The sequence below is a fragment of the Dermacentor albipictus genome, chromosome 10, assembly GCF_038994185.2.
Source record: "Dermacentor albipictus isolate Rhodes 1998 colony chromosome 10, USDA_Dalb.pri_finalv2, whole genome shotgun sequence".
Classification (NCBI taxonomy): Eukaryota; Metazoa; Arthropoda; class Arachnida; order Ixodida; family Ixodidae; genus Dermacentor; species Dermacentor albipictus.
In genome coordinates, this window is record NC_091830.1 from 10,227,689 (window position 1) to 10,239,937 (window position 12,249).

Here is a 12,249-nt window from a genome sequence, read left to right on the forward strand (position 1 = left end):
ATTCGCTCGTTACCAGGCCACAATGTGCGATGAAGGCAAGCACTATGCCTGTCGTCGGACGGCTGAATGTGTTGTAAGATACCCGTGCACATGAATGCTCACTGTTGCCACATGGATCTTAACCAATGTATAATGTATCATGTGAACCTCATGCGGTGATTGATTGGTTGCTCAATCTCATTTCGCAGTTATCTCACTTGGGTAGGGCCACGGCGTTACGTTTCTCGGATGTAGCGGCCCGGTCAATTGCATTCGGAAGCAATCTCTCGAGCTAAGCATTTACTCCTGCAGTCAGCAGAGCGACATAAACTCCGAATTTACACGCACCGTGATTGGTTCTTCCCGTTCCGTCCTTTTCTGCTGCAGCCGGATCCTTCCTCGGCTGCGAATGGAGACCAGCATACGTGCTTACATGGTTGCAAGTCCATGAAGTTGCTAGCCACATGGGTGTGAAAACCAGCTAAAGTTGCTGCCGAAGGTAATGCGCACGAAACCGACCATGTCTATATTGAGAGATAGAGGGGCACCAAGTGTGAGCGACTCATTAGCGGCCCCAGAAAGAGCAAAAAGAAACGTGCAGGTTGGAAAGGAGTCAACGCTAAAATGCCAGGTAGTCCATGTGGCTGTGCTGGTTACGCCAGCAGATGCCTGCGTCACCCGATTGCTTCGCAATGCAAGCTGCTCATCTTCAACGGCGATTGTCGCTACAAACAAGTGGAACACTGTCCAATCTCCTTGCGCTGCTTGTTGTCGTTCGTTAGCAGACCGCCATGTGCGAAAACAAAGCTGAGCCGTTTACGAGCTCACGTTAATCATTACAGCGTATCTCGACATCCACATTTTATTTCTGCTCTAGTACGAGAAAGTTCACAGCTTGTCTTCTGCCGATAAAGTCCACCTACTGTTCATTCACTTCTGGTTTGTTTGTATGGGCGTCAGTAGGTGCTCTTTAATCTGTGGCAATTAGAACGCACCAGCTACGCGGCAGCCAACGTTTTTAGATTAGCTCTAATAACGTTGGCTGCCGCGTAGCTGGTGCGTTCTAATTGCCAGGATTTATTGCCAGAAGCATGAGGGTGTTTGTCGTTTCCACGATTGACATGGCACGAATTACATGGTGTCAACTAATGGAACAGCAGCATTTGAGAAGTACCAATGTTTGCTTTATCTGATTAGAGGACCATGCCGAATATCTCTAGGATTTATGCTACGCTCATCCTTCTTCGATGTACCAACCGTCGCAGTGGTAACTGCAACGTTTCATTCGTCCGACGCTGCAACCGGGAGGCTTGCTATGTCAATCAACTGCTACATGAATTTTGCAGTCGCTCAAGAAAACTATTCTTCGTGGGCCACGGCTTCCAATACCTGCCTCAAAGCCGGGTACTAGCTGCCGGCGGTCTCCATCCGAGCTTCGAAGGTGTCGCGGTCATGGCTAGCCACATTCGTGAACTTTGCTGCAAGCACCCCGACAACGACGTGTCGCTGTGGCGTGAGTTCGCGTCGTGCAACCTCTCGCGTGGTGGCAGCCAGATTTCTAGAACGTTTCACTCTCAACTTTCTCCAGACGCCAACCACTGCACTCCCGTTTCGAGCCGTTGCAATCCTCGTGAAGAATGTACACAGACAACTCCGTCTGTGGGTCGCCGCTGCCCTCTCCGCAAGCACCCTTGTCGAAACAACGCGGCTGACTACTAGTGCCCGGTAACTCTGTTTCACATTTGCCTTCTCGAACGTTCTTAAATGCTAGAAATATTGCTGAGAAAAGCATCCGTTCTGAGTTGCATGTCACCACATTGTCGTCCTACTTGAGCGCTTCTGTAGTTCCAAAAGGCTTACAGCTAAGACTGAAACCGGCCACGTCCGAACTGTGCGCTTTTAACAAGACAAAGTCGCAACAGATATTAAATAATGCATCGTTGGAGTTACTGCATGTAGTTGTTGATTCCTACAAATCGCGCATGTTACGTCTTCCTAGCGAAGAAAAGCGCCTCGCTACGCCGTTCGGGACGCGTGAATCAAAATACTTGGCAGCCTTTACACATACTAAGAAGAACAGCTTATGCGCGCTCAAACGCAATAAGTCTATTCGCGATGGCGTAGCCCCTTCTGAATTTATTGCCAATACAAATAATGCCCTCGTTGAACCATCACTTATAAGTAAGCCCGCTGAACCGAGCAACAATGTCGTAAACCTTTCCACGGTAACTCTTTCCGATGCTCATATCCGAAAGGTCTTCTCTTTCCGAAACTCTTTCCGAAAGGTCTTACTGCCTTATCGAAAGGTCTTACTTTTCGCCTAGCGTCAGGTGGATTCAGTGAACTGCAGCTTTTAAAATATTTACACAACTTTGATAGAAACATGCGCTTAGGGAGTTTCATAACCGTGAAAGTTCTTGCGAGACTAGACTGCTTGTGCCCGCACACAAGAACCTGACACCACCGCCGCAACGCGATAAATGTCTAGACATGTACATCAATGCTGTACAACGTGATATCCTCGAGGCATAGAAGGCCCGAGTTCCTTACCGACCCCATCTGACGAAGGAAGAAAAAAAACAGCGCTTGAACAATTAGGCAATAACCATGACATTGTTATTAAACCTGTAGATAAGGAAGGAGCAATTGTTCTACTTAATAAGCAGGATTATATAGAGGAATCTACGATTCAATTCTCGGATCTCACTTTCTACGAAGCACTTCCGAATGACGCAACCGAAAACTTTCAAGGCATTTTGAAGTATAGACTTATGGCACTACTAAAAGATAACATAGATGAATGAAAAAAAAAAACCACTCGGTCACTTGTACCGCTTAGTCTTGTGGCTGGTCGATTATACTTGCTCTCGAGGATTCACAAACAAGGTAACCCGGGCCGCCCGATTATTTGCGGCGTAAACACTGAACTGAGAACCTATCACGCTACGTAGACTCTCTTATTAACCAGATTCCCGGAACATTTCCGTAATTTGTAACAGATACCAACAACTTCCTTCAAGGTATATTAAAGCTTGCCATTCCGCATAACGTAATCCTTGTAACGCTCGACGTCACCTCTCGTTATACTAACAGACCGCATGCCGATGGAATCGCAGCAGTCTTAAGAGGTACGAACATTCTCATTTCGAGAAACCTGTTGATAAAGAAACCCTGGAATCCTTGTTAAAGCTTATTGTTGAGCTCAATAACTTTGAATTTATTAATTGTCATTACGTTCAGATTAGTGGCACGTCAATGGGAACTCGAATAGGCCCAAATTACGCTAATATCTTCATGGGTGTTTTGGAAAATGATTTTTTTATCCAGTACTAACCTGCAACCTTTCCTTTATAAGTGGTTTATTGACGATATCTTCTTGATTTGGGCTCATGGGGAGGCTAGACCGTTAAAGTTCATAGAAGGGTGCAATCACTTTCACCCTTCAATAAAATTTTCGCACAATTACTCGTCAGCGTCGGTGAACTTTCTGGACGTCACAGTTACGCTCTCCCAAGGTAAATTAGTGACAAAACTTTATCGCTAACCTATTGATAGAAACCAGCTTCTACATTTCCGGAGCAGCCATGTGCGACATTGCAAAACCGGTATCCCCAACAGTCAGGCTCACCGCTTCAAGCGATTGTGTTCCGATCGCAAAGATTTCATTTCTAACTGAGAACAACTCAAAAGTGATCTCGTTAACGGCAGCATCCACCAAATTTAATTTGAGACGCCATATGCCGAGCAGATCAATTAAACAGAGCCGATATTCTTAGTGGAAACCGGTTACCCGAAAAACATAACAGCACCAATCTTACACTAACATTGTGGGCATCAGCGCCAAAAGTCTTTTCTATATTGAAATGGCACCAAATGTCCTTTCCCAAAGTGAACATCTTCTCGATATCTTTCCTGAACCGCCTCACGTCGTGTACCGACGGTGTAAGAACCTCTGCGATATGTTAACATCTGCAAAATTAAATGATCAGAACAAGACGTCTGGATGCGCCCCATGCAACAAAGCACGTTGCAATGTGCGTGTGTGCACATGCAAACCACTCAGAGAGTGAATAGTAAGTCCTCAGACGTTACCCTAAAACTTCGTGGATTTTTTAATTGCGACACCTCAAATGCTGTATACATGCTTGAGTGCACAGTCTGCAGAAAACAGTGCATTGGACAAAAAGAAACCTAATTTCGAATACGCTTGAATAACCACAAATGGCAAGCTAATACGCTTCCTAAGCTACCATTACCAAGACATGTTCAGTTACCAGGGCATTCTTTAAAAAAACTCAGGGCCACTATACTTGAATCAGGCTTTCATTCCCATCACGATCGAGAAGTCCGCGAGTCTTACCTAATCTATAAGTTTAACACCGTGTCAGCTGGTATTAACGAAAGCACAGGTAAGTACAGTAACCAGAGTGCCTACTAAGCATCCTTGACATTAGCCGTGACTCCTTATGTATGCCATGAGACGCAGTTTTCTTTCAAGAACCCTCTTTATTCTTTTCAAGAACCCTCTTTATTCACTATTACGTCAGTTCTGTGTCACATAATGTCCATAGACTGCACACGACACTGTATTCCACCGTCCACCTGCCAATAACAGCCCTGATCACTCATCCTCCTCGCTATGACAACTACTGAGCAGTGTGCTTCACCTGCAACCTGAAAGCGCTGAACGCGCGGTGTCTTATTAACTCCATGTTTCTTCTTATTTTATTAGTTGTTATTTTTTGTTGATTTCAAGTGGTTTACATTGTAATATTGAGTAAACGAAAGATCAATTTCTGCACTGTGTGCCACTTGTGTGGCATGTACATGTTTACTTTGACTACAAGTCGCATTCACGAAATGCACTACTTTACTAGGTATCGAGCGCAATTGGTTGTCGACGCGACGATAGTCTCGAGGTAAGGGCAAGACCGATCGCCATTACGAGTGGCGGCCGACGGAACGCCGGCAAATTACGAAACGCTCTCGAGTAACGGAGAGATTTCTGCGAGAAACCAACGGACTCACCGGTACGCAGCGCACTCCTGTAGTTCTCCGTCTTCACTCGTTGCTTAAGCGTAAGCAGGTCCCCGAGCGTACGCAGGCTGTTCAAAAACAGCCTCGTATAATACCGCAGCAAAACGAAACAAAGCGGGAATAGATGGCTCGCTCGGCGAGCCCCGAGAAGATCCAGTCGTAGCGACTCCCTCGAAATCACGTGCTTGTCGAAGAGCGTATCCGTTCCCGCCCAGAGAGAAGCGGTGGGGGTGCTTTAGTATGCGCGTATGTACAGCGCTTATTTCTCAGTCACCGCTTTTGAAGGTCTCGGTGGCGTCGGTTAGATAACCTTAGCGCTCTGCATCGAAAACGAGCCTCGTTTTCGGCCGCTCCAGCACGCGGTCGCGTGCATATACTCCTCTCCCTATCTCTCCCTTTCTCTCCATCTCACCTCCTCGGCCATTGCCTCCGCGCGGTACAGCAGATGGCGGAGGCGCGGAACGCGAAAGACACCGCAGCTCGTCCAATGGCGGCCCTCCGTCGTGACGTAAGAATATCTCGGGAAGTAAAAAGGCAGCACACAAGCCCTACTCGCGTCTTGCGCGCGCTGCCGCGTCCGACGGCGCTGTTCGCCGTCCTGTGCGGCGCGGTATTGCGCCATCCCCTCGCAATGCAGCTTCGATAGAACCAGCGGCACAGCGGCGTAGTCAAACAACAACAACAACAATAATTATAATAATAATAGTAATAATAAATTTTGGTGTTTTACGTGCTAAACCAAACATGATTGTGAGGTACGCCGTGGCAAGTCACTCCGGGTTGCAGTCATATCGCCAACGGGCTCAATTATCAACGCGCTTATCCGGTCACGTAGTAGAGCAATACAGGCACGATGTACTTATAAAAATGAACACCTAGCTGGTTATTTCTTTCTTTCATTGACTAATTTTATTTGTTTATTTATTCATTTATTCATTCATCGGTTCGTTAAATTAGAGGGATGGGCGAATATCAAAATTTTCTTATGGTAATATAATATGAACAGTAAGTATTTAATATCCAATCGAATATCGAATAGTCAAACGCCAGGCCCATATATTTACAGCAGAAATATGTATTTCGGTATAATTTCGTGCCACGCCTGTACTGGCTATAGTGCAAAAAGAGGCAGCTATTAGGGCGGATGATAATTTTAAACATCACGTCAACAATCTTCATTAGAAAAGCTGCATAAATAGCCTCTATACAACGTTAGAGCCTGGTTGTAAACAAACTCTCCAAGAAAGAATGGCTGCTGTATGAATATTGCGTTCTGAAAGTGCTAAATGAATGGTTGCCGAGAGCTGCGGAAAAAAAAAATGTTTGCTGAAGAAATTGTGTACCGTAGACCCATGTAAGTAGCCCGTTGCAAGGAAAACGTCACAATATTGTAATGTGAAAGATGAAACTGTGACATAACCATACTGCCGAAACACTAAGCGATCGACTACAAGCAAAAATCCCAGGTTGTCATCTAGGCTTTCAGCGCGAAACCGAAAACAAAGCTTGTTCGTTTCTTCATTGCTTGAAAAACTTTCGCCGTTGTCGCACTTTTAATGTTTAGTGATACTTTAATCAGCGGTCTGATAAAAGTAACGATACCTAAACAGTCAATTCTTGCGAAGTACTTGGTTAGTGCTGAATAATCGAAAATGCGAAATAGTTTCTTTCCGAATACCAATCGAATATTATCCACTATTCATGTTCGTATTCGAATATTTGCCCACCTCTATAAATTATTTCATTATTTATTTTCTTCTCCTTTGTTTATTTCATTATTTAATTCTTATTGTAATTTTTTTTATTACTTTCCCCATTCTTCGGATATCAGTTGTGCACACTCATCATGGTTTACTGACGATCAGGTTCAATAGTTAAAAAGGCTTTAACAGCGACGTTCAACCCAATGCAGTGAACCGACTTCACAGTGAGAGCGGAAGATGCGGTTGAGGGCTTGCGGTTTTCCGAGGTCAACTGCAGGAAAACCGTTATTCTGTTCAAGCAGGGGCACTCAACCTTCTCTAATAAGAGCAGGGTATGAGGAACATATAACTCACTCTTTTCTTAAGGAATCAGCAATTCGTAACTGCTTCTGACATTTCGCGAGAGTAAAAATTTCTTGGAGAGTAAAATGGCTCCTTTACTCCCCCGATTCTTTCTCCAGTTTCCAGAGTCTAGATAAGCGTCTTATCTAGAGTTTCTAGATAAGACGCCGTCCCATAGAGTAAATGAGCCTCGATGGCTTTGTGCATTGTTTTGAGTTCTGTGCGCGGTTTTAGTACTCGAAAAGTGCTTACGCACGACCTTGCGCGCTATACTGCAACACAAGTCCTCGAAAGCGGGTGCTCTTTGCTTCGACAAACTGTGCCGAAGGTGGGCGGACCTGGCGACTACAGCGAGCTGCGCGCGGCCTCCAAGCGACGACCATAGTCCGGATAGTGCGAGCATATGGTACAGGACACAGCTCTCCGTATTGAGTGACGCCGTCATCGGGGGTCGCCGCCGGTCTCGCTAGCTTCGTTTTGCTGTTCAGGCTGCACATTTCACTTGTGTTCACCAGCCGTGGTTGCCCAGTGGCTATGGCTTTGGGCTGCTGAGCACGAGGTTGCGCGATCGAATCCCGGCCACGGCGGCCGCATTTCGATGGGGGCGAAAACACCCGTCTAGTTAGGTTTAGGTTCATGTTAAAGAAGTCCAGGTGGTCGAAATTTCCGGAGTCCTCCACTACGGCGTGCCTCATAATCAGAAAGTGGTTTTGGCGCGTAAAACCCCATAATTTAATTTAAATTTTTCACTTGTGTTCGGGTGTTTCCTATGCCGTAAAAGAAGGCACTTTTGTTCGCCGACAGTAGGCTGGGCCTCGTCTCGTCAAAAGTCGGTCACGTGCTTCGCTAAACCTCGCAAGAATCTTGCGTAATGTAGCGAAGCACGTATCCAACACGTATGGAGCAAAAAAATGTAGTCGAGTCTCTCGAACCATTAGTGGTGGTCCTTTTTTTTGAGAACTGCTACGTACAAATTTTTGGTGATGAAGTAGGCACAGGTAATGAATGGAAATCTCGTACAGTGGTGCAAACTGCTCCAGAATATGTTGCTGATATGCGTTCGCATTCTACGCTGCTCTTACGCAATCGATTGGCGAACAAATGAATCAATTGGGGCCGCATCGTCCTCTCTCGAACGCAGACGCAATATTGAGACAGAATCTCGCTCGATTTACCGGCGGCCACTGCCGGGAAATCTGCTTCGACTGTTGCCGGGATTCGCGTGATTTTTCAACTCGGAACATTCTTTGCGCACTACATAAGAAATAACGTTGGGAGTTCGGAGGCAAGCAGAGCGCCCGGTTCCCGCGAACCCGTTAAATTGTCAAATGTCGAAGACAGAAGAACGCCTGTCCGGGCCCCCTCCGCGGTCACCTCGCGCCAGCGTAGGGCCAGCGCTCTGTCTTCACGGTATTCTTTTCGCGCATCTTTTGCGCTATTCGAAACCCTCGCTACACTCTTAGGCAAAGTTACATCCTTTGGAGTGCCCCTTCTGTCACACAACAATAATCGTTATCTGCCATGATGTGTTTCCCTTCTTGAAAACGCCTCGTCCGCTACTTTCCTGTCGCGAATGCTATCATGCTGATAACGCGCATGTCGTTCGTTACTGCAAAGTACCGGGCTCGCAGCGTTAAAGAAAGGACATTCGGATATCGCCGGCGCGCAAAGAGGAAGCGCGGAAACATGCATGCTTGCAGTATCGAAGGGACGCGCATGCGTGCAGGCGTCGGTCTCGACACCAGGGGTTCACCGCTAGAAGGGGAGGAGGGTCGCTTTGCCACGCGCTCGCACATCCCGCAAACTTTTGCTGTGGACTGTACAAACACATATAAAAAACCAAGATTTTTATATAACGCCCTCCAGACCGAAATGTAGACGAGCTTCTGATATATGCACTAAGATATTGCACAAAACTGGACGACATGTATGACATAGTCATGACAACTATAGAAAGGAAGAACTCACTGGTAATGGCAAAAACAATGACACGCAAAATACCTAAAAATAGAATAAAATGCTAACATTGTTTGATTGACAGCCATACCGAAAAATAGCTTACTTATAGACCTCCACGAAAGTATGTGAAATTTGTGACATGTTCAGTACTACTGAACAAATTGAAAAAGACATTGCAGAAAAAAAAACATTGTACTAAAAACTGAAATACTCATAAGCACATTATTTTGCACTTGGCCACAACTTGAGTAATGGTAGCAAGGGGAACACAAGGAAGTCGTCTTTTGCAGCAGCACATAGAAAACATTCGCAGGAAGGCCTATTCCTCAATCAAATACCAAGTAAAATAATCCAACAACACGACTTTTCTTTCGCCCCGAATGCAATGCTTAGCAGTAAACCTACGTCACTTAAGGCACTAAGACCTACCTACTGGGCACTCACTTGTATAATACACACGAACTGCAAAAATCTGCATCTAGGACATTCGCAATGCTCATGCTTTCCAGAAGAAAAAAAACATATCATGCTTACACATCAAGGTTGTTCACGCGGTTTTTCCATCGGTGATTACTGAGATAATACACAAACACGAACAAAACAAGAAAGGGGCTGACAGATGGAATAGCACACTGTGGTATAAAGTTTGTAAACAGGGATAAGATGCCTCAGAAAGGCTGGCCAACGTTTCGATAGGACGACCTATCTTCGTCAAAGGCGGCCTCGTCATCTTCGGCGTGTTAGTTTTAAAGGGTTAGCGCAGTGACGTCACGTGCGGGTGTTGTCGCTGGCGGCTGGTTTTAAAGATAGAGATTACCAGAGGAAACAAGCGCTGTCGTGCGACGTCTGTGAGCTTCATTCCCAAGACGTGGGGACAAGAGCGTGAGAGTGGGCACGCGGGGAGAAAAGAAAAGGAATAGAAGCAGAAAAGAAAAAAAAAGAGAAAAAAAGGGGGGTGGGGGAAGCCAGGGCGGCACCAAGACAGACAAAAAAAAGGGAGGGGGGAGCGTGAAATAAAAAGAAAGAGAAAAATGAAATTTTCAAGAAATATGGGGGCTTGGGAGCGTGTTGGGGATGCGAAAGGTTAGGAGGTATTCAGGGGGAGTCGTTGGCGGCATGTTTTTGAGGTATTAGAACGGCCGGTCAAGCGGTCAGTGTGCGAGTAACACAAGACAAAAAAAGAGAAAAACAGACACACACACACACAAAAAAACCATGAGCTGAAAGTGACTTGAGTAGCATGGCAGCAGTACGTCGACTAATTATGAAATAGTTAAGATGGCGACGAGGAGTCTGCGGTGCAATGTGTGGGGTGACTGAAAGGCAGCGGCATGGTCTTTCAAGGGGCACTGCCCCAGTCGCTCATCGTAGGTGTCGTTACGACGGTATCCAGAAATGACGATACTCTGGGTTGAGGCACCGAAAAAGGCATATTGACTTCGGAATGTGTTGATGAGGGGGTTTAAAAAAATAGATTTAAAAAAGGGGGGGGAAGGGAAGGGAGAGGGGGGACTGAAACCGGAATAACAAACAGAAGGGTGACGCGCGCCGAAGCGGGCGGGGGCAAGTGTACATGGAAGAAGGGGTCGTACAGTTGGTATAGACGTAAAAACCTGAAAGAGCACATTAAATTCAGTAGTAGGCCGGAAAAAATTTTTTTTAGGAATGGAAGAGTAGGTGAGGTTAAGAATTAAAGTTAGCTGGTGGCCTATTGTGTTTTGTGTCTTGGTTGGTGATATGAGGGTTTCAGATTTAAGTTATCGCTTTTAAAGATTCTAAGTTGCCGCGTGCCAAATTAATTCCTGTCGGGTGTAGGCCGTTAAACTTGTGTATGAGGTATGATTCCGTATACTTCCTTTCGCGAGGGGAACGGAAATTTGTTTGTAGTATATAGAGCCTTGCTTTGTCAAATATATGACCATGTTCATTAAAGTGGCTGGCTACTGCTTTGGGTAAATTGTGTTTTGTGTCCGCGCGGTGACCATTGAGTCTTGTATTAATTTGTTGTCCAGTTCTCACCTATGTATTGTTTGCTACAAGCGGCGCATTCTAGACAGTAGACTACGTTGCTTGATGTGCAGGTGAAAGCCGAAGTTACCTTGTGTGTGTAATTCGACGCTGTACTTTTTCCTGTATTAGTAGATTGAATGTGTTTGCATGTAGAGCACCTGGGGCGGTCACAGGGATTGGTTTCCAACTTCCTCTTTTTCTGTAGTTTGGCGTGCACAAGAACATCTTTAAAATTAGTGTTGCGTCTGTAAGCTATTCTGGGAGGGTCGGGAAAAATCTTCTTAAGTTTCTGGTTGCTGGTGAGAATTGGGTAGTATTTACTTAGGATGTTATTCACGTTTGGGAGTGCGTTTGAGAATTTAGTAGTAAGAAGAGGCGTTGTTGTTCTTGTGATTCTCGGGCGGGGCTTGAGGACCTCGGCTCGATCAAGTTCGGTCCTCAAGCCCCGCCCGAGGATCACACTGGACCCCTGGACTGGACTGGACCCCCCATAATAAGAGTTCTTAAATTATACACTCGCGGCACCCGCCGCCTCTCAGGTCGCCAAAGTGGACATGATAGCGGTTCTAGTATGCTTCACCGCGTAGCTAAAATGCAGTGCGGCGAAGAAGCAGTACATTTGTACTGAGTGAATAAACAAATGGTTTTTACAACAGCACAGAAATAAACGCGCCCTATGCATCAGTCTACAATGCGGAAGAGCGTCGCAACAAAAGGTAGCTGATTCACATATGCTGTGTAGCCCAGTTATCAGTCATAAAGGGTATTATGGGTACTTCAAAATTTCATACACACAGAAATGCTTTTATGTGTTTACGTTCGTACTCCTTGCGTAATAAGATTGACAGAAATTTCACAACAGAAAATAATTTACAACACACAAATGGAAAGAACACAGACATATGCCTCGTTTTCAACTCGGTTGTCATGCAAATGACATATAGCACGGAAAAACGTGACCACGGTGTGTGTTAGCAGCGTAAACTTCCTACTATGCAAGGAGCACACCACAATGCCGCCACAGCCGTTAATGAGACAAAAACGGGAGCACATATCTGTGAACGCGCCAATGAAGCCCCTAAGCCACTCTGCTCCTTCACCACCCCCGCTGCACGGCTGCACCACTCGTTTCAAACACACACACACACACACACACACACACACACACACACACACACACACACACACACACACACACACACACACACACACACGCACG

General features: G+C 45.8%; 1 protein-coding gene across 8 annotated transcripts in view; it reads right to left on the reverse strand.

Annotated features, from left to right (window-relative positions):
- The window catches only part of LOC135917913 (atlastin-3-like), a 161,548-nt gene that overhangs the window by 82,685 nt on the left and 66,614 nt on the right, over positions 1-12,249 (reverse strand). Inside the window, exon 1 of one of the 8 annotated variants that reach the window (XM_070527343.1) lies at positions 5,008-5,370. The exons of 6 other annotated variants lie outside the window; for them this stretch is intronic. The gene's annotated coding sequence lies outside the window, so the exon portion shown is untranslated. Of the gene's footprint in view, positions 1-5,007; positions 5,371-12,249 lie in introns of those variants that run through there. One more of the 8 variants, XM_070527342.1, reaches the window with a different exon arrangement.